We start from the raw sequence: 18,790 nt of genomic DNA on the forward strand, positions 1-18,790 counted from the left end.
AGTAAGAAATCAACAGCAACAGTTAATAAAACAGACAAATTCTGACAACACACTGTAATAAAGTTAATAAAGGGGACAGTGGCCCCTCTCTGGGCATTTTTTTAAGTTGAGCTATACATTTTTGTCTACTCCCCTCCCTCCCTCCCCTCTCCCCTTCTGTACTGTTCTGTGTTCTCTTTCGTTTTCTGGAGGTGGTGCGTCACAATGGATTACCCACCTGACAGAACACAGAAAGCAAATGGCACAGGTATAGTGACATATCGTGAAGCAAGAGCCGTTCAGACTCAGCGCTGAGGTAACTGGGACTGAGTCTGATGGTAGAGAGCCACCGTGTGACTCACAGGGACAGGTGGCTGATTGCGCAGTGCGACTACGCCAGACCAAAGGCTGACTGGTACCCCAGGTCGATGGAGCTGGAGGGCATAAGATTCCATTATGCTGCTCGGATTACATTACACTTGACAACTTGTGACTTACTTCTGGAAATTCTCATATAATATTTTTAGACTGAAGTTACCACTAGTTGTTGAAACTGCAAAGCGTGTGTGTGTGTGTGTGTGTGTGTGTGTGTGTGTGTGTGTGTGTGCATGTGTGTGTGAGTGCGTGTATAAAACCTAGGACCTTGCTCATGCCAAGCAAGAGGTTTACCACCCACCAGCATGAATATTTCTTTCTCTCTTATCAATCTAGTCATTTAAACAAATGCCTAATGAAGTTAGGGATGTGTCAAATATAGGCAGAAACTTCATAGTTTGTGTTGTATTTCTTGCATGTTTTTTCATGCATGCCTATGAATACTCACAGGAGCAATTGTTTCCATTATTAAAATTTTTATATGTATAGGTGTTTTGGCTGTATGGATGTCTGTGTGCCACGTGTACCCTGCAGAGGCCAGAAGAGGGTGTTGGATCTCCTGGGACTGGAGTTACATATGGTTGTGAGCTACTGTGTAGGTTCTGGGACTCAAACCTAGGTCCACAAGAAGAGCAGTAAGTGCTCCTAACCTCTGAGTCATCTCTCCAGCCTCCCTACCCCCTTTAAAAAATATTTATTTTATTGATTATTTATATGTGCATACCTGTGTGAGTGCACATAAGTGCAGATGTCCTGAGAGGCCAGAAGATGATGTTGGATCCCCGGAAGCTATAGTTACAGAAGTTGTAAGCTGCCTGGTGTGGGTGCTGGAAACCAAACCCAGGTCCTCTGCAAGAACAGAAGGTGCTCTCTACTGATAATTCTTCAATTCCTTCCATTTCTTATGTTCCTTTAGCGCCATTATCATATATGAATTAGAACTTCAGGGCTTCTTTTGCACATTTATGTGTAGATCCTTTTTTTCTTTTGCCTTTGGATAATGAAAACGATCCGAAAGGGTCCATGCTGTTCAGAAGTCTGGAGGAAGAAAGCTAAGAATATGGAATGTGCTTGTAATAACATTTTCAAAGAGGGCAGATGGAATTACTCAAACTTGAGATACAGCCAGAATTCCGAAGTGAGCGTCTCCCCCTTGGAACGAAAACATGCTTGGAATCATTTCTAACCAGAGTTATCCAGGGCCCTTCCAAACATCAGAGCCGTGGGCTAGAGCAATGGCTCAGCGGGGGAAAGGGGCTTGCTGCCAGGTCTTATGGAAAGAGAACCAACTTTAACCTCCACACATGTGCATGCACTCAGACATACACAAGAACCAAAATGTAATAATAATAATTAACATAAAACAATGGGCCAGGAAGATGACTTACCACCAGTCCTGACAACCTGAGTTTGACCCTCAGGACTTTAGATAAAGGATGAAAGAGAACTGAGTTTTATCAAACTCTGACCTCTATGGATGCAATGGCATACATGTCCTTCCCCCACACAAATTAATGTGACTCAAAAAAAAAATTAAAAACCTAACCAAACAAAAAATTATCTGAACCACTGGGGCTTTTGGTGCGGGAGAATTGTCTGTATTCTGTCAATCATGTTTTAAATAAACGCTCATTGGCCAGGCAGGAAGTATAGGTGGGTCAACCAGACAGGAAGTAGAGGCAGGGCAATGAGGACAGGAGTATTCTAGGAAGCAGGAAGCTTCCTTTGCAGTCCTACCCAGATCACTGAAGAAGCAAGATGTGAGCTGCCCTGCTGAGAAAGGTACCAAGTCTTTGGCTAACATAAATAAGAATATTGGGTTAATATAAGCTACAAGAGCTAATAAATAGCATGAGCTAATAGGCCAATCAGTTTTATAACTTATGGAGATCTCTGTGTGAATTGGGGGGGGCTTGTCAGCTGTGGGGAACTGGGCAGGACATAAACCCCAACAAGCAGGCCCCTTCATGTTACGGGCTTTAGGTACCACAGACATTTGGGGTAAACAAAACAAAGCAATCCCATAATTAAGAAAGTAGAATTTTCTTGACTCTTATACTTGAGAAGTCTAGAGACAGAACTAACCCAGGCATACATAAAATAAAATTTGTTCTCTCTCTCAGCATCCATGTGATTGGATCACAGCACAGACTAATTGGTGCTTGCTGGGTCCTTAATACTAACGAAAGGAGAGGACACTTGAATTATCAAGGCTGGGTTAATAAAAATGTCATCAGTCATACCCAAAACAGTGAGGTGAAATTTCCGCAAGGAAGGGTCTATCAATGTGTAGAGAGTTCAAGGGTTTAGTGGCAAGGTTAAACTTGACTTGAGTCTTGGGCTCCTGGAAAACAGCATCAAGTTGTGTCCCTCCATCTCTTTGATGGACTTTCAGAGACCTCCTTATATATGCGTGACCCAGACAGAAGGCCCTCTGATTTCCCTTTCTTTGTTTCAAAAATAATATACTGGATGTTTGCGTTTTGTCCCCATTGATCTGTAAAGTTCAATGATTGATTAAACTTGTCAGGGTCCTTTTTCCTCCTCCAGGTACCAACCTAAAGGCTGCCATGCTTCTTAAATGCTGGAAGTAGGAAAATGCTTTCCCTATTGGTCCCAGAGGTAGACTTCAGAGGAAAACTCTCCCGATCAGCTTTCTGAGAACCCCACTCATCTGGATCTTCTTCACTGGCTTCTGCTCACTGTCCTGTTCTTTTCTATAAAGGGCAAGCCCCTTTTCATCTGGCCTTGAGTTTATGATCTGTTAACTAAATGCCTTAGTCACCTGGTCTGAAGTTTTCCTCAGCAGGTATGCCATGACTCTGGCATCTCCAACATCTTGGGGTCTCTAATACAATTGAGGCTTCACCTTCATAGCTTTACACAACGTCCTCTCTGGGCCTCCACACGATGACACCCCTGATATGTATGTCTGGCTTCAGTGGCTTTCCTTAGCCATGGAGGAAGATTCTATATTCCTTTCTCGTATCCTTGATTTTAAAGCCACGCGATTAAAGTTGCCAAGTTCTGCTATTTGATGGGGATGGAATTTGGTCCCCTCTTTTAACTACATCTGTATCAGCTTTCTGTTGTTGATGGCTTCCTTCACTGCTTAAGCTTTTCCTTAATCCCTTTCCACAAATTGGAAGTTTAGCTCCGTGGGCACTTGGCCTGATGTCATCACTTCCTTTATTCTATTTAGCACCAGTGTTTCCTTTAAACTTTTTTATCTCCTTGAGCACTGGAACCTCTGTCTTCTACATTACATTTACCGATCTTCTTTTCTCCTCCAATTACACATTTTGTAATTTTCCTTGCTTAGCCTGTTTCTTTTCATTGTAGATCCGTGTGAGAGTGATCTCTAATAACCACACGACAGAGTCAATACGAGTCTGTCTTGAAACCTCCTCTGCCAATGCTATTAAACCAAAACTCTTCAATTTAACCTCAGGCAGATTTTTAGGACAAGGGCAAAACCCAGCCACATTCTTTGCCAATATATCACTAGAAAGGTGCTTAGGCCACTTACTACTATTCTTCCCTCCTAAAACCTCTTGCCTGTCCCAAGCCCCATTCCATATTGCCCTCAGTACCACTGTCTTCCATGCTCCTACTAGGATGACCCAGTAAGCTCTGCTTAAAGCATCTAACCACTTTTGTAGTCCGTCATCTCAAAGTTTTCCATAGTCCTCCAACAGACAGCATGGCCAGGCCTGTCCAACAATATCCTGGTACCAACTTCTGTCTTAGCTATTGTTCTTTTGCTGTGAAGAAGAGACAGCATGACCAAGGCAACTCTTATGAGAGAAAACATTTAACTAGGGTTTTGCATACAGCTTTAGAAGCTTAGTCTATCATCAGTATGATGGGGATCATGGTATTGGAGCAGTAGCTGAGAGTCACATCCTAATCCATAGACAGGAGGGGGGAGAGAGACTGGGCATTGTCTGTGGATAATTATTGAGTATTAATACTGTACGTATCTCCCTATGTACAGTATTAAAATAAACCTCTTCAAAGTTCAATTCACTTTGTAGGGCAGAGCTCACTCCTGTAAGTTTATCCCAAGGTAAGATCTAAAAGACAGCCCACTCTGAAAGAAGGGCAGAGTCCCACAGCAGTGTCTGCCTCTCCTCATACTAGTCAAGAGTGCCCTTTCCCAAAGGAGAAAGATAAGCAAGGAGATCTGACCCCACCCCTAAGATATCCATTCTGAGAGCATATTGAGCTGAGACAAAGAGCATTTGTCCCTAACCACACTGTTAACTGGAAAAGGATAGAAAAGGGAAGAAAGAGAGGGGACAGGAAAGGAAGAGGGAGTGGAAAGAAAGGAAAGGGGGAAATGGAGAGGAGAGAAATTGAGATGAGGAGGAAAGGAGGGGAGGGGAGAGAGACATTGGAACATAGACTAGGAAGAGCCCCTGTTGATTCTTTTATTACAGGATTTGGAGTGGCCTTTTTTTCTGCCAAGGTAAAGAAATATTATATTATTTTGCCTGCATTGGAAGTACCACACTTATAATAATTTGATGCACTCAATTTATCAAGTGGCTAAAAAGAGAGGAAATAAAGAGGATTATTAACATACAGTTCACAGTTTATATTTTATAATTATCCCATTTTCTGACTTTTGGTATGTATGATTCATTAATATCACCAGTAAAGGTCAACCACTTCAAAATGTTTTTAATTGATACTAATGCCATAACAGGAGAAAAATTTCCACAGCAAAACATAGATCGATTTAACAGGTTCTACTTGAAAAATGAAAAAACCCTATACCCTCTCCTGTACAAAGACGTTCAGGTCAGGCAGAAGCAGGTTAGCTATATTTGACTAGAAACACATATTTTTCAAACATGTAATTCAGTTCACTATAGTACTTGGAACCTCCTGTCTTTCCAACATTTCTATGGAACAGGGTGGATTTCATTTTGCTAAGTTGTCAATGGAGGAAAAGGCAGCATATTTAGTTAAATTATGTGCTTTGGATGACATGGCCCAAGGATGACATAGCTGAATGGAAACTTTCTTCTGCTTTGTTTGTGTTTTCCAAAAAGAATGGGTAATTTTCATGTAATTTTCATCCCCTTCATCCGTTTTTGGGTGAAATGTCATATTGAAATATTGGAGGTACTCACAGCCAGATTCTAAGGGAACCCTCACAGTGAGTGTGAAGTCCAGCTCATTCGCTGCTGCAGCTGTCACTGCTTCTGAGTTTACAAGAACCCGCCATGCTGCCTCAACTGGCCCTGAAGCTGGGCCCAAGTGGTCTTTTGGCTCAGTCTCCTGAGCATCTGGGAAGTCATGCACCTCACACAGCCAGCTAGCTATTGCTCAACTTATGAAAAAAAATTAAATATAGAATGGCGTTGAGAAAAATGCTGCTCTGCTTCCGTGAAATAGTCAATGCTGAGTAGGCTGCGGTGTGACGTGGGGCTGGAGCAGAACAAAACACTGTGCCTCTGTGCAGAAGAAGCCAGACGCCGCTGCACACAAGAAGTGTACACACACAGCCATCTAGATCAGCCCGGAGCGCCTTTCGCTTGGATAATTTCTACATCCTCAGAGACACTTGGTCTTTAAGGAATTAATCCACTTAGGATAGCATTGCCTTGAACTTGTACTAAAAGCTGAAGAAGCCCTGGTCTATTACATTTGCTGTGAGGGGAAAATGGTGCGCTCCAGATAAAACACTCCAGTGACCAAAATACCCTCCATCTGTCAGCTTTAGATTCCTCTCACTGAGCTCCACATCATGCACTTTGGCAGGATCCAGAGGACAAAAGCAGACAAGAACTTATTTTTACCACGGCTGAAAGCGTGCCTGCTTGGCGAGGGAGTGCGGCGATGGGCGCTCTCAGACGTGGCACGAGGAGAAATTGGTTTCTCCACGAGGAGAATTGGCCTTTCTGCAAGGTGATTTAGTGGTAGGTAGGCTATCAGACTTTTAAATATGCATGTCCTTTAGCTCATGAGTTCAACTTCTGGGAAGTTGTCTCCATAAATGAACCAAACATCAAAGATGGATATAAAGGACCGCCCATCTGTCTGTCACTAGAAAGCTGATGACTCCTAGTATACAATGTAGTATACGATATGCATTATTACACTGCACACTGAGATATGTCTGTCCAGTGGAACTCAGCAGCCTTTAAAAGCAACTGTGATATTCGTACTCTTTGTTAAGAAAAGATTACAGGGGCTGGAGAGATGGCTCAGAGGTTAGGAGAACAGACTGCTGTTCCAGAGGTCCTGAGTTCAATTCCCAGCAACCACATGATGGCTCACACCCATCTATAACGAGATCTGGTGCCCAGAACACTAGATACATAATAAATAAATTTTAGAAAAAGATTCCAGAAGAACATGTACAGTCTGGGCTAGATGGGGACATGGCTCAGTGATAGAGTGCTTGCCTAGCCCCAAAGGCCCTCTGTGTCAGATCCAGCACTGGAGGGGTGTATATGAAAGCGGTGTATATGGTGTGGGTTGTACACTTTTGTTTACGTACACAGAAGGAAGCCTGTAAAGATATGTAAGAGTCCCCTGCCTCAGGATCCCACGAAACTGAAGTTTCAGCCAGGTGCCACCATAGGTGGCCGGGTACCTTTCCTTCCTTCTTTCCTTCCTTCAATTGTTAACTTATTACTTAATTAATTAGAGATAGGATCTCACTCTACAGTTCAGGCTAGCCTGAAACTCACTACATAGATTGAGCTGGTCGCAAACTTGAAGCAACCTTCTTGCTTTGGCTTAGTGAATCTTGGGATTAGAGGAGTTGAGACATCACACCTGGCTTCCTTTTGTGTTTCTTTTTTTTTCTTCCAAACCAAACCATATCCAGCTTTATTAAAGACACTTTCCATAAACAATCATGGTTTTCCAGGCAGAACATGGGCAGACAATCAGTAACAGTATATAAGACCTTCCAAACTCCCTTCTTGTATGGACTACCAAAATTAGAAAGCCACTATAAAACCAGGTGAGCCTTCACTGGATGCTCCGAAAAGGGGAAGGAGCTTAGAGTGAGGGCTGACATTTCACACTGAGGATGTTGTTTCACAACTTTTCACAGGCCAACCCTGACTTTCAGAAAATGAAATGAAAATGGCAGAATTATCAATCTGCAGATCCACAGTCTTCTATAAAAGGAACGGCTGTGCTTTTGAGGATACTCAATGATATTACTGCAAAGTCCAGATTGCCCAACAGACTGGCAAAACCAACTTTGGGGATCAGGTTTCAAGAGGTCTTTGGTCTTAAGGGAGTTAAGTCTATGTTGATGGTACAGGGGGAGGAGGATCTAAAAATGAACTTAGTTTTCCCACACAAGGCATGCTGTGCCACGGTGGCCACATAAGTCAACACCAGGACGTCTCTCCTGGGAGCCAAGAGGAGTCTTTCAAAATTATCAGGGAAACATGTTTTCCATCATGAACCATCATCCATCCAGCTTGGGAGACATTGCTAGTGACACATGTTCCTCTCGCCAAAAAAACCAATAAAGTTTTCTGTGTGTTAACAACATAGCTTTAAAAAAAATAAAACAAAATTCTGCATTTTATAAAACTTGATACAAATAGTATTTCAAACTGTACTGTCACCAGAAGTACACAGTTATCAAAAACGCACACATTTCACTTGGCGTCTCCAACACCTTCAGCTTTTTGTGCCTGGTCTGGTTTGGCCTCTCCATTCTCTGCAGGATTACTGGCATCCTTAGCAGCATCGGCCTTCCCCTTCTTCCCCTTGGGTACCTTCTCTCCCTTCTATGCAGGGGCCTTTTTTAGGCTTGGGCTCTGGCTTTGAAGAAGCAGGTTTAGCGGACAACCTTGTCGATCTTCTCTGTGGCTCGTCCTTCACCTTGGCTGTATCTCCCTTAGTATCCCCTTCAGTCTTTCTTTGGCGGAGCTGCAGCGGTGCGTGGCTTGGGTCCTTCCGGGGGTCGTTCTCGCTGCTTCTTCACACCGCTCCCTTTTTGTGTTTCTTAAACTATCTCAAAAGTATGTAAGCTTTTTCTTGTGTGTGTGTGTGTGTGTGTGTGTGTGTGTGTGAGAGAGAGAGAGAGAGAGAGAGAGAGAGAGAGAGAGAGATGCATGACTGTCAGTGTGCATGAACATGTGTATGGAGATCAGAGGTCCATGTCAGGTGTCTTCTTCCATCTCTCTCTGTTTTAGTTTAGAGACAGGATCGCTCCCTGAACTTGGAGTTAGCACACAGGTTAGTTAGAGATCCTTCAGTCTCACCCCCAGCCCCAGCAGGGAAAGCAGGGCACAGGTCCATGATGTGGGCTGTCACACTCGATGTTCATGTGTGATTTTACATGATTTTAACTAGTTACTTTACTGACCATCATCCTCCAGTCGTGTGCAGACCATTGCTGTAATCTGCCTGAGCTTCTATAATGAAATACCTCACACTGGACGACTTAACTACAAGAATTCATTTCTCAGGCTTCAGAGGCTGCCAGGCCACAGACCAAAGCAGCAACCTGGTGGGTCCAACTGGGGTTTACTCCTGGCTTGCTCATGGCCCTTTTTCTGGGTTCTCACATGGAAGACAGGGAATTCTGGGAGCCCTGCTGCTTCTTACAAAGACACTAGTCGTATTACCTCAGTGACTTTGTCACCCCTCGCCGATTCAGTCTCCAAATGCAGTCATATTGGGACTTAGATATGGACTTGGGGCTGACAGAAAAAAATTAGCCTGTAAGATGCATTTCCTGGAATGCAAAAATATTCCAACCTGAATACTTGTTTTCAGGAGAAATGTTTTATAAGTCATGTGTAATCATGTATCAGCAAGGTGGGTATGTTCTGAGATGTGTGGTATTCGGAAATTCCACCGCTGGCAAACATCACAGCACATGCTTTCATACACTAAGATGCTATGCCATCACATGGCAATATAATTTTAAGGAAACAGTGTTGTATGTAGGGTCCTTTGCTATGGGTCTATAGCCATATTTGATAAGGAGTCAATACCTAGACTATAAGTCCTACAGCTCAACAACAGGAACCATCAACCCAATTAAAAGCAGGCAATGCATGGCCCAGAGAGATGGATCAGTACTTAAGAGTACTGATTGCTCTTTCAGAGGACCCAGGTTCAATTCCCAGCACCCACATGGTGGTTTATAACTGTCTGTACCGCCTGGCAAAACACCAGTGTGCATAAAGTCAAAACAAATAAATTGCTTTTTTAAAAATGAGCAATGGAATTTAAAAGAAATTTCTTTAATGAAAATACATATGTGGTTAATAAACACATTAAAACCTGCTCAACACTCCTGGCTATCAGAGAAATCCCCACTAAACCCATGGTGGGGGAGAACTAGAGGCTGAGGGCACACCTCAGTTGGCAACATGCTCGACTCACCTTGGACAAAACCTGGGATTTGATAACCGGCGCTGCAAAGATAAAATTGAATAAGTAAAAAGAAAATGACAGATATTGGCGCAGATGCGGAGAGATCGGAACCCTTGGGCATTGCTGAGGGGAATGCAGGAAAGGCATCATCGCTGCAGAAAGTGATGTGTGGCTCCTTAAAAAAACATGTGCCCTGAGAAGGGGAGCTGTCTCGGAGGAAGTGTGTCACCGGAGGTGGGCTTCACAGCTTCCAAAAGCCCATGCCAAGCACAGAGTCTCTCTCTTCCTGCTGCCTTCAGATCTGAAGGCAGAGCTCGCAGCTACCATGTCTGCCCATCTGTTGCCATGCTCCTACGATGGCCAAGGATTCACAGTCTTCACCGCAACAGAGAAGTAGCGGAGACACTAGTCCATGAGCTCCTATCTGTGCCTCCTTTCTCACCGTAAGAATGCTGACACTACAAACTACCACAGCCCACTTGTCTATGCAGGTTATACGTTGAACTCAGGTCATCAAAGTTATGAAGCAAATGTCTTTACCCATTGAGCCATATCCCTGGCCCCATCCCTAGCATGAAGGAGGAGGAGGTTTGGGTCTGTAGTGGAGGACTTGGCCAGCATGTCCAAGACTCTTGAGTTCAAAGCCCAGTGGTAGGAGTTCTTAGCTACGACAACAGAGGGAAAGGATGATCTCAGAGGGAACCCCAAGTCTGTTGGAACCTTGGAAGAGATCATTGGTGAGAATCACGCCATTGTGTTACATCTGTGGGCTCAGATCCTTTCGTTTGTGCACAAGGATCTGCTAGAGTCAGGCTGCTCAGTCCTGCTCAACCACAAGATGCGAGCCGTGGTAGGGGTACTAACAGATGGCACAGATCTCCTTGTCACAGTGATGACACCCCACTCACTGGAAGACCTACAGAGATATTGGGGGGAATGGACAACTGAATCCATGAAATTAAGGGCTCTAAGGAGCTTTCTCTTACCCATTCTGAGCATTATGAAGAGATGGGGATAAAGCCATTCTCTATGGTCTGCCAGGACCAGATCAAATGTTGTTGGCCAAAGCAGCAGAGAAACCAAACTCTAGCCACTTTCTTGAGAATGGTCCATGACTTATTCAGAAGTACCTAGGCTATAGGCTCAAACTCGTAGGGAAACTATTTCAAGTTGGTAAAGAACATTCACCATCCATTGTGTTTACTGATGAAATTGACACCATTAGGAACAAAGGATAAGATTGAAACTCTGGAGATGAGAGAGAAATTCAGCGAATAGTGCTGGAACTGTTGAACCAGTTGGGTGGATTTGATTTGAGGGAAATGTAAAAGTTATCATGGCCACAAACGAAATAGCAACTTTGGGTTCAGCGCTTATTGGACCAGGCCTCACTGACAGGAAGATTGAGCTCCCACTGACTGATAAAAAGACCAAGAACTGTATCTTCCAGGTTCCCAGGAGCAGGATGACACTGACTGATGATGTAACCCTGGATGACTTGATCATGGTGAAGGATGAGCTCTCTGAGGTTGACATCAAGGCCGTCTGCACAGACGCTAGCTTGATGGCCTCATGGGAATGCAGAATGAAAGTCACAAATGAAGACGTCAGAAAAGCTAAAGAGAATGCTCATAATAAAGGCATTCTTGAGGGGCTCTATCTCGAGTGACCCACCGTTGCCTTTGGGCAGGTTAACAAGTTTCTCCTACCTGGGAGGATGGGAAGCTGCCCCAAGGAATATATTTTCCTATTGGCTTTTGCTAGTAGAGAGCCTGTATCTTGGAAGATGCTGGCAGAGCATCCGGCGGTCTCCATCTGTTGGTCTATGTGCTGTGCTCTTCTCTTCTTCCAATGAAGGGTTGTCCTGTTTGCCTTCTAATAGATAGATAGATAGATAGATAGATAGATAGATAGATAGATAGACAGATAGATCAGCAGTTCTCAACCTTTCATAGGAGCCACATATCCTACACATCAGATACTTACATTACAATTCCTAACAGTAGCAATTACAGATGTGAAATAGCAATGAAAGTAATTTTATGGTTGGCGGTCACAGCATTGGGAAGATTGAGAACCACTGATCTAAAAGGATATCACTCATCCTTACAAAGGAAGGACATTTTGGTATATGCCATGACATAGATGAGGCTTGAGATTAGACATTATGCTAAGGGAAATAAGAGAAAGGACAATTACTGTGTGATCCACTAAGAGGTGGTTACTGGGGACTAGGGAAGGAGGATGGTCAATTAATTGCACGTTGGGACAATCTCACACGCATCAGAGGTATCATTATCCATTTATGGGTAGATGGCAGTCACCCAGCAAATGAATACATTTACTGTCACTGAACCATGAACTAAAAAGTAGATAAAATGACAAGGTTCATATTATATGCTATTATTTAAAAATTTTTTAACTTTTTGAATTTTATTCTATGTGTATAAATGTTCTTATACATGTGTGGATGCACACCATTTATGTGCCTGATGCCCCAGGAAGTTGGAAGAGGGCTTTGGATCTCCCGTAACCAATGTTGTGGATCATTGTGAACAACCATTTGGGTGCTTGGGAATCAGACCCAGGTTTTCTGAAAGAGCAGTCAGTGCTCTTAACTGCTGGAGCATCTCTCCAGCTCCTGTACATTATCTTATCTCAGTTTATATGTTTTTATTTCTGAGACAGGGTCCCACTATGCAGTCCCGGCTGGCTTTGAACTTACTACGTAAATCAAGTAGCCCCAGGACTCACAGAGTTCCCACCTGCCTCTGTTTCTTGAGAGCTGGAATTAAAGGTGTGGACCACCACACCCCACTCTTGTCTCAATTAAAAACCAGTTTTCTACATAAAGATCTATTTCTATCATGGCTATGGGAAGTCTAATTTTCTTTTTTTCAGAAAAACAATGGACTTTAAAGAGCAGAAGGCATATTTATCTAAAGTTATAATCTGTTGCTCGAGGTTTAACCTACATTGAAAGTATTTAGTGACATTAATCCAAATTCATAGGAGTTATTTCCTATCCTAATTCCTCTCAATCCAATTAGGTTTATTTATATGTGACCCTTATTTCCCAGATGGTACCAGATTCCTGGCAGACTTGGCGAGATGGTGAGATGATGACAGGCAGGTGTTTGCTCCACACACGTTAACTCTTTCAGTATCAAGGAATAGTCTCTCTCCTAGATGCTATGAAAGTTAGAAACCTTTTAGAAGTGGTCTGATTCTTGTTAAGACCCAGTGACCCTTAAATCACTGCCATTAGGACTCTCGTCTGAGCCACTCTTTCATGCAAGTTCAACAACCTTGACTAATGGCCTTAAAAGAATGTACACCCTTCTCCTGGGATCTTTCCTCTCCCCCGGGAAAGGCAGCAGTTTTCAATTCTCCTGACAGGAAAGCTCAATTCTCAGTCCCCAGGTCTTCTCTATGCTTCAGTGACCACAGTGGAACCCAGGTGGACAGGCGGTGCTTGGGCAGGACTATGTAGATGTGAAGTGGTACTGGCACCAGAGAGGGTCAGGCCATGTGACCAGGCCTGGTACTGAGGGGTAAGACATGCTTTGGCCTCTGCTGGGTCAGATCCAGGTGATGTAGCAACCACATGAATCTTCATGTTAGAGTCTGAGCCAGAACTCAAAGCGTGGAGATACACGATCTTCATTCTTTACAGTTTCCTTCCTACCACCAATATAGAAACAGGACCAAGAGAGCCTTCCACTCCTTCTCCACTACCCAAAGTCTCATCCTGCTCAGTTAAAATCCCTGTTAGTGTGGCACAGCCTTGCGTGCCTGCAACCCCAATGCCAGTGATCTGAGGCAGGAGATTGAGAAGCTGAAAGCAGACTGCTCACCAAACAAATGACTGTGTGATCCTCTGCTAAACACGTCCCAATCCTCACTGATGGATCAGAATTTACAGACCTTCATAAGCATTGCAATAAATAGGCAGTCAGGACGAGTAATAGACAATGCTAAACGAGCAAGGAGTTGCAAGGTTGTTTTTGATTTCTGAAACTATTCAGAACTATAAAGTTGTATGCACATGTGCACACACACACATGCACACAAACTGAACGCTCTCAAGGTCATCTTTAGAGATCCACATCTTGACTTTAGCAAGACCTTGCTCTCCTTGGCTGAGATCTGAGAGCTGGAACGGAGATTTCTACCTACGCTTTAAGAGTTCATGCCATAATAAGGAAGCATAATGCCCTGCTGGAGGATGCATGGAGCTGGGGAGCTGGGAAAGGTTAATGATTTGTTCAAGGTTGGACAGCAAAATGAATTAGCTGCAAAGACAGAATTTCTACAGCTGGTTGTCTTCAAAGATCAGATAATAGGTCAAGCTGAGCTACTCCTGATATGTCCAAAGGATACATGCTATTTACTTATTTTTACTCGTGTGTGCGTGTGTGTGTGTGTGTGTGTGTGTGTGAGAGAGAGAGAGAGAGAGAGAGAGAGAGAGAGAGAGAGAGAGAGAGAGAGAGACTGTTGCAGGAACTCATTTGTGCAAATCTAGGATCTAGGAGGTAAGTCTAAACCTGTATTTCCTATTTACTGGTTCATCAGGAAGGACAGGCAGGAGCTGACAGGGAAGTCCATAGGCAGAATTCCTTCTTACTTATGGAAGCCTCTATTCTTCCCCAAAGACCTTTCAGCTGACAGGGTCTGTTTCCCTCTGGCCATAGGACAATACCACCCACCTCCTTTGGTTTTTCGAGACAGGGTTTCTCTGTGTAACAACCCTAGCTGTCCTGGAACTAGCTCTTGTAGACCAGGCTGGCCTCGAGCTCACAGAGATCTGCCTGCCTCTGCCATCCAAGTGCTGGAATTAAAGATCTCCTTTCTTAACATCTGTCAAATGCAGATGTTCACCATACTTCAAAAACGCCTTTGCCGCAAACCTGGGTCAGTGTTTGAGTGACTGCCTGGGGACTAGATAACATGCCCGGGTTGGCAAATGAAATCAAGCATCCTATCAGGTGGGTGTCACTGGGTGCCAGCCTCATAGCTGAGTCCTGAGAACTAACGACCCTTGTAGAAAACAGAGAATTTATTTCCATCATACCATACTTGCACTAGGGCGCTAGATGCGTGCCAATCATCTGCACCATCTCACATTCCCAAGCTCTTGAAAACATGAAAGACCTGGCCAGCAATGCACTCCCTGTCCTAGAGGTGTGGGAATCTGAAAGTAGGTTTAGAGATGAAGGAAGACGGTATGCCCCGTACAAAGATCTGGGAGCCAGATACATCTGAGTTTGAACTATAGTTTTGCTACCTCGTGAATACTGGGACCTTCAGTACAACTACTAATTAAAAAACAAATGAACAAACAAACCAAAAAAAAAAACTTCTTCCATAGCCAAGTGTGGTGTGCAGGCCTGTAATCCCAGCACTTGGGAGGAAAAGGCAGGCAGAGCTCTGTGAATTTGAGACCTGGTCTACAGAGTTCCAGACAGCCAGGACTGTTACACAGAGAAACTCCATCTCGAAAAGACAACAACAACAGCAACAAAATCCTTCCATTCAGCTGTAATTTGCAGTCCATGTAATATGCTCATTCAAACACGTCAGTGAGTTTTCAGTAATTTATGTATCCGCGTAATCATCCAAGTAAAAAAGAAATAGAATGTGTTCCTTATATCTGTGTTGTGTGGCTTCTTCTGGGGACTCTATTTCTCTTCACCCCAGAAAGGACGATGACAGCCTCCCCCAAAATTCGCCCAAGTGTAGCATGGTGAGCTGTTGCGTTCACGAGGGCTACTTACGGGAGCGTGGGGACATCGCCTGATAGCAGCTACACACAGAGCAAGGCTTCCAAGCAACAGTCTATTCCTTATGTATCCTCTGGAGCAGATGGCCTTGTGAGCTTTCTCCTCAAGCCACGTGAGAGTGTGTTGACAGATCCGATCTCATGGTGGCTTTGAGTAGGTGACCACAGCTGCCTTGATTCAAGATTGCAACAATTGTGTCCAACCCGTTAGGAAACCCACATGGCTCCTTCCCACTTAACTCCCTTTCTTCACCAGCTCAAGGCCACCAACTACCTGCCTCTTTCTGTCACTGCACATAAATTCATTCATTTTAATATAGGTGGATTAATATTTACTGGGCAATGTCATTACAGAAGCAGAAAACTACAATGAAGGACATGGTACATCACCTGGACGTCACATGAAAACAGAGGAAAATTATTTGAGCGCGTCGCTTGCTGTTTTGAGTGAGATAGTGGGGGATAACCTCCCTGATAAGGTAACAATGGAGCTGAGATGTCCCAGAAGTGGGCACACAAGCAATGTAGCTATTAGGGAGGAAAAAAAATAGCCAAAGCAATGGCCTTGAGGTGGGTGCTTCTGGGATGGCTGAGAACCTGAAAGGACTCCAGTGTGGTTGGAGAGAAGGGACAGTGGTGTCATCAGGAAAAGGTACAAGGGGGAAGAAAGTCCAGACACAGCTAACCCGAAGACCGACGGAAACTTGCACTTCTAATTCAAATGTAATAGCGAGTTATTGTGGAGTTTGGATCAGAGAATGCCATCACTCTGATGGGTTTTTGTTTCTTTTGTGAAACAGGGTTTTACTGTGTATCCCTAGATGATGTATAATTCAGAGAGAGCTACCTGCCTCTGCCTCCTGGGTACTGGGGCCAGAGGTGTGTGCCACCAAGCCCGGCCAGTCATTCAATATGTTTCCTCTTTTTGATCGGAGAGATCAAAAAGATCCCTCTGGCTTTGTGTAGGGAGGGAAGTAAGGCTCAAGTGCAGAGACTATGTAAAGTGCCTGGTATACAGCAAGTATTTACTAAGTACATGGTATACATACAGCAAGTGTTTTCTAAGTGCCTGGTATACAGCAAGTGTTTACTAAGTACATGGTATACATACAGCAAGTGTTTTCTAAGTGCCTGGTATACAGCAAGTGTTTACTAAGTACATGGTATACATACAGCAAGTGTTTTCTAAGTGCCTGGTATACAGCAAGTGTTTACTAAGTACATGGTATACATACAGCAAGTGTTTTCTAAGTGCCTGGTATACAGCAAGTGTTTACTAAGTACATGGTATACATACAGCAAGTGTTTTCTAAGTGCCTGGTATACAGCAAGTGTTTTATAAGTGCCTGGTACACAGCAAGTGTTTACTACGTTTCAGTTAATTAGAGATTGACATTGATTTGTAGTGTCAATGAGGTTGTGACCTCTTTTATTAGTGTGCACCTCAAATGTGCATTCATACTTTCTTTTAATGGGAATTTCTGAAGTATAAATATTCTAGTGTTATGAAATATAAATTGTCTTGAAGAAAACCACTAAGATGGGTAAGAGGTTAAAAGAGGTTAAAAGCTTTTACTGATCCCAGCACTCAGGAGGCAGAGGCAGGCAGAGCTCTGAGTTCGAGGCCAGCCTGGTCTACAGAGTGAGTTCCAGGACATCCAAAGTCAAACAGAGGAACCCTGTCTCGAAAAACAAAGAAAGAAACAAATAAAAACCAAAAAGAGCTGTGACTGCTCTTCAGAGGACTCCACTTTGGTTCTGTGGCAGCTCACAACTGTCTGTATCTCCAGTTCAAAGAAATCCAACACCTTTGGCTTCCTTGGACACCCGCACTCAGTTGGTACATATAAACTCGTTAAACACACACACATTAAAAAGATAAGATGGGCCTGGAGATTTAGTGGGTAAAGGTTCTTGATGCCAAGCCTGAAGGCCTGAGTTGGACCCCTGAAACCAACGTAGATAAGCAGAGAAATTGACTCCTGCAGTGTGCCCTCTGACCACTGCAGTGTGCCCTCTGACTCTTGCAGTGTGCCCTCTGACCACTGCAGTGTGCCCTCTGACCACTGCAGTGTGCCCTCTGACTCTTGCAGTGTGCCCTCTGACTCTTGCAGTGTGCCCTCTGACCACTGCAGTGTGCTCTCTGACTCTTGCAGTGTGCCCTATGGCCACTGCAGTGCTCCCTCTGACCACTGCAGTGTGCCCTCTGACTCTTGCAGTGTGCCCTCTGACCACTGCAGTGTGCCCTCTGACTCTTGCAGTGTGCCCTCTGACCACTGCAGTGTGCCCTCTGACTCTTGCAGTGTGCCCTCTGACCACTGCAGTGTGCCCTATGACCACTGCAGTGCTCCCTCTGACTCCTGCAGTGTGCCCTATGACCACTGCAGTGCTCCCTCTGAACCCTGCAGTGTGCCCTCTGACTCCTGCAGCGTGGTCTCTGACTACTGCAGTGTGCCCTCTGACTCCTGCAGCATGGTCTCTGACTCCTGCAGTATGCTCTCTGACTCCTGCAGTGTGCCCTCTGACCACTGTAGTGTGCCCTCTGACCACTGCAGTGTGCCCTCTGACCACTGTAGTGTGCCCTCTGACCACTGCAGTGTGCCCTCTGACTCCTGCAGTATGCTTTCTGACTCCTGCAGTGTGCCCTCTGACCACTGCAGTGTGCCCTCTGACTGCTGCAGTGTGCCCTCTGACTCCTGCAATGATCAGGGAAGACATTAATCTCCCTACACAGAGCTAAGGGACCTGAGCATCTATGAATGTAACAACTGAAGTTTTGAGCCACGGCTGGTTAAAACACCACACAGACTCACTTTCTTGAATGTCATGAGGTGACATCTTCATGCGGGCATGATCTAGCTACTCTTCCGGCTTCTCCCTTCCAAAAGGTTGGCTTCGTTTTCAGCCTAGTGATGTCATGGTTGCTGGTTTCTGGGCTTCAAGTCTATATACAGCCATGCCTGAGGTGGAGTCTAGTTCTTTATGTTGCTTACTCTTGCAAATTAGGACACCTTCCTTAGAAGCCATTAGTAAATCTCTCCCCATTTGTCAGTATCCAGCTTAATTCATGTATTGTTTCCAAATCCATTTTAGGCAAGGGATGTGGAATTGCCTGTGACTCTGGATACATTTTTGCATCCATGGATACATTGCCTGTGGGTGACTCTAGATCCCTGGGTTTCTGTCTGCAAAGACGAAAGAGGGAATGAAAGTCAATGCAGAAGACTAGGACCCTGGGAAGAGAGTCAACAGCCGATGTCAGCACTTGTGGCTAAGCTGGGG

The 18,790-nt window shown here is 44.3% G+C and overlaps 2 pseudogenes; one reads left to right on the plus strand and one right to left on the minus strand.

The window, feature by feature from the left end:
* Positions 1-7,522: 7,522 nt before the first annotated feature.
* LOC148119669 (non-histone chromosomal protein HMG-17 pseudogene) lies at positions 7,523-9,876 on the minus strand (annotated as a pseudogene).
* A 206-nt stretch (positions 9,877-10,082) lies between these two features.
* LOC125406074 (26S proteasome regulatory subunit 4 pseudogene) lies at positions 10,083-11,395 on the plus strand (annotated as a pseudogene).
* The last annotated feature ends 7,395 nt before the right edge of the window (positions 11,396-18,790 follow it).

This window comes from Myodes glareolus, chromosome 15 (assembly GCF_982192425.1).
Source record: "Myodes glareolus chromosome 15, mMyoGla1.1, whole genome shotgun sequence".
Taxonomy (NCBI): domain Eukaryota; kingdom Metazoa; phylum Chordata; class Mammalia; order Rodentia; family Cricetidae; genus Myodes; species Myodes glareolus.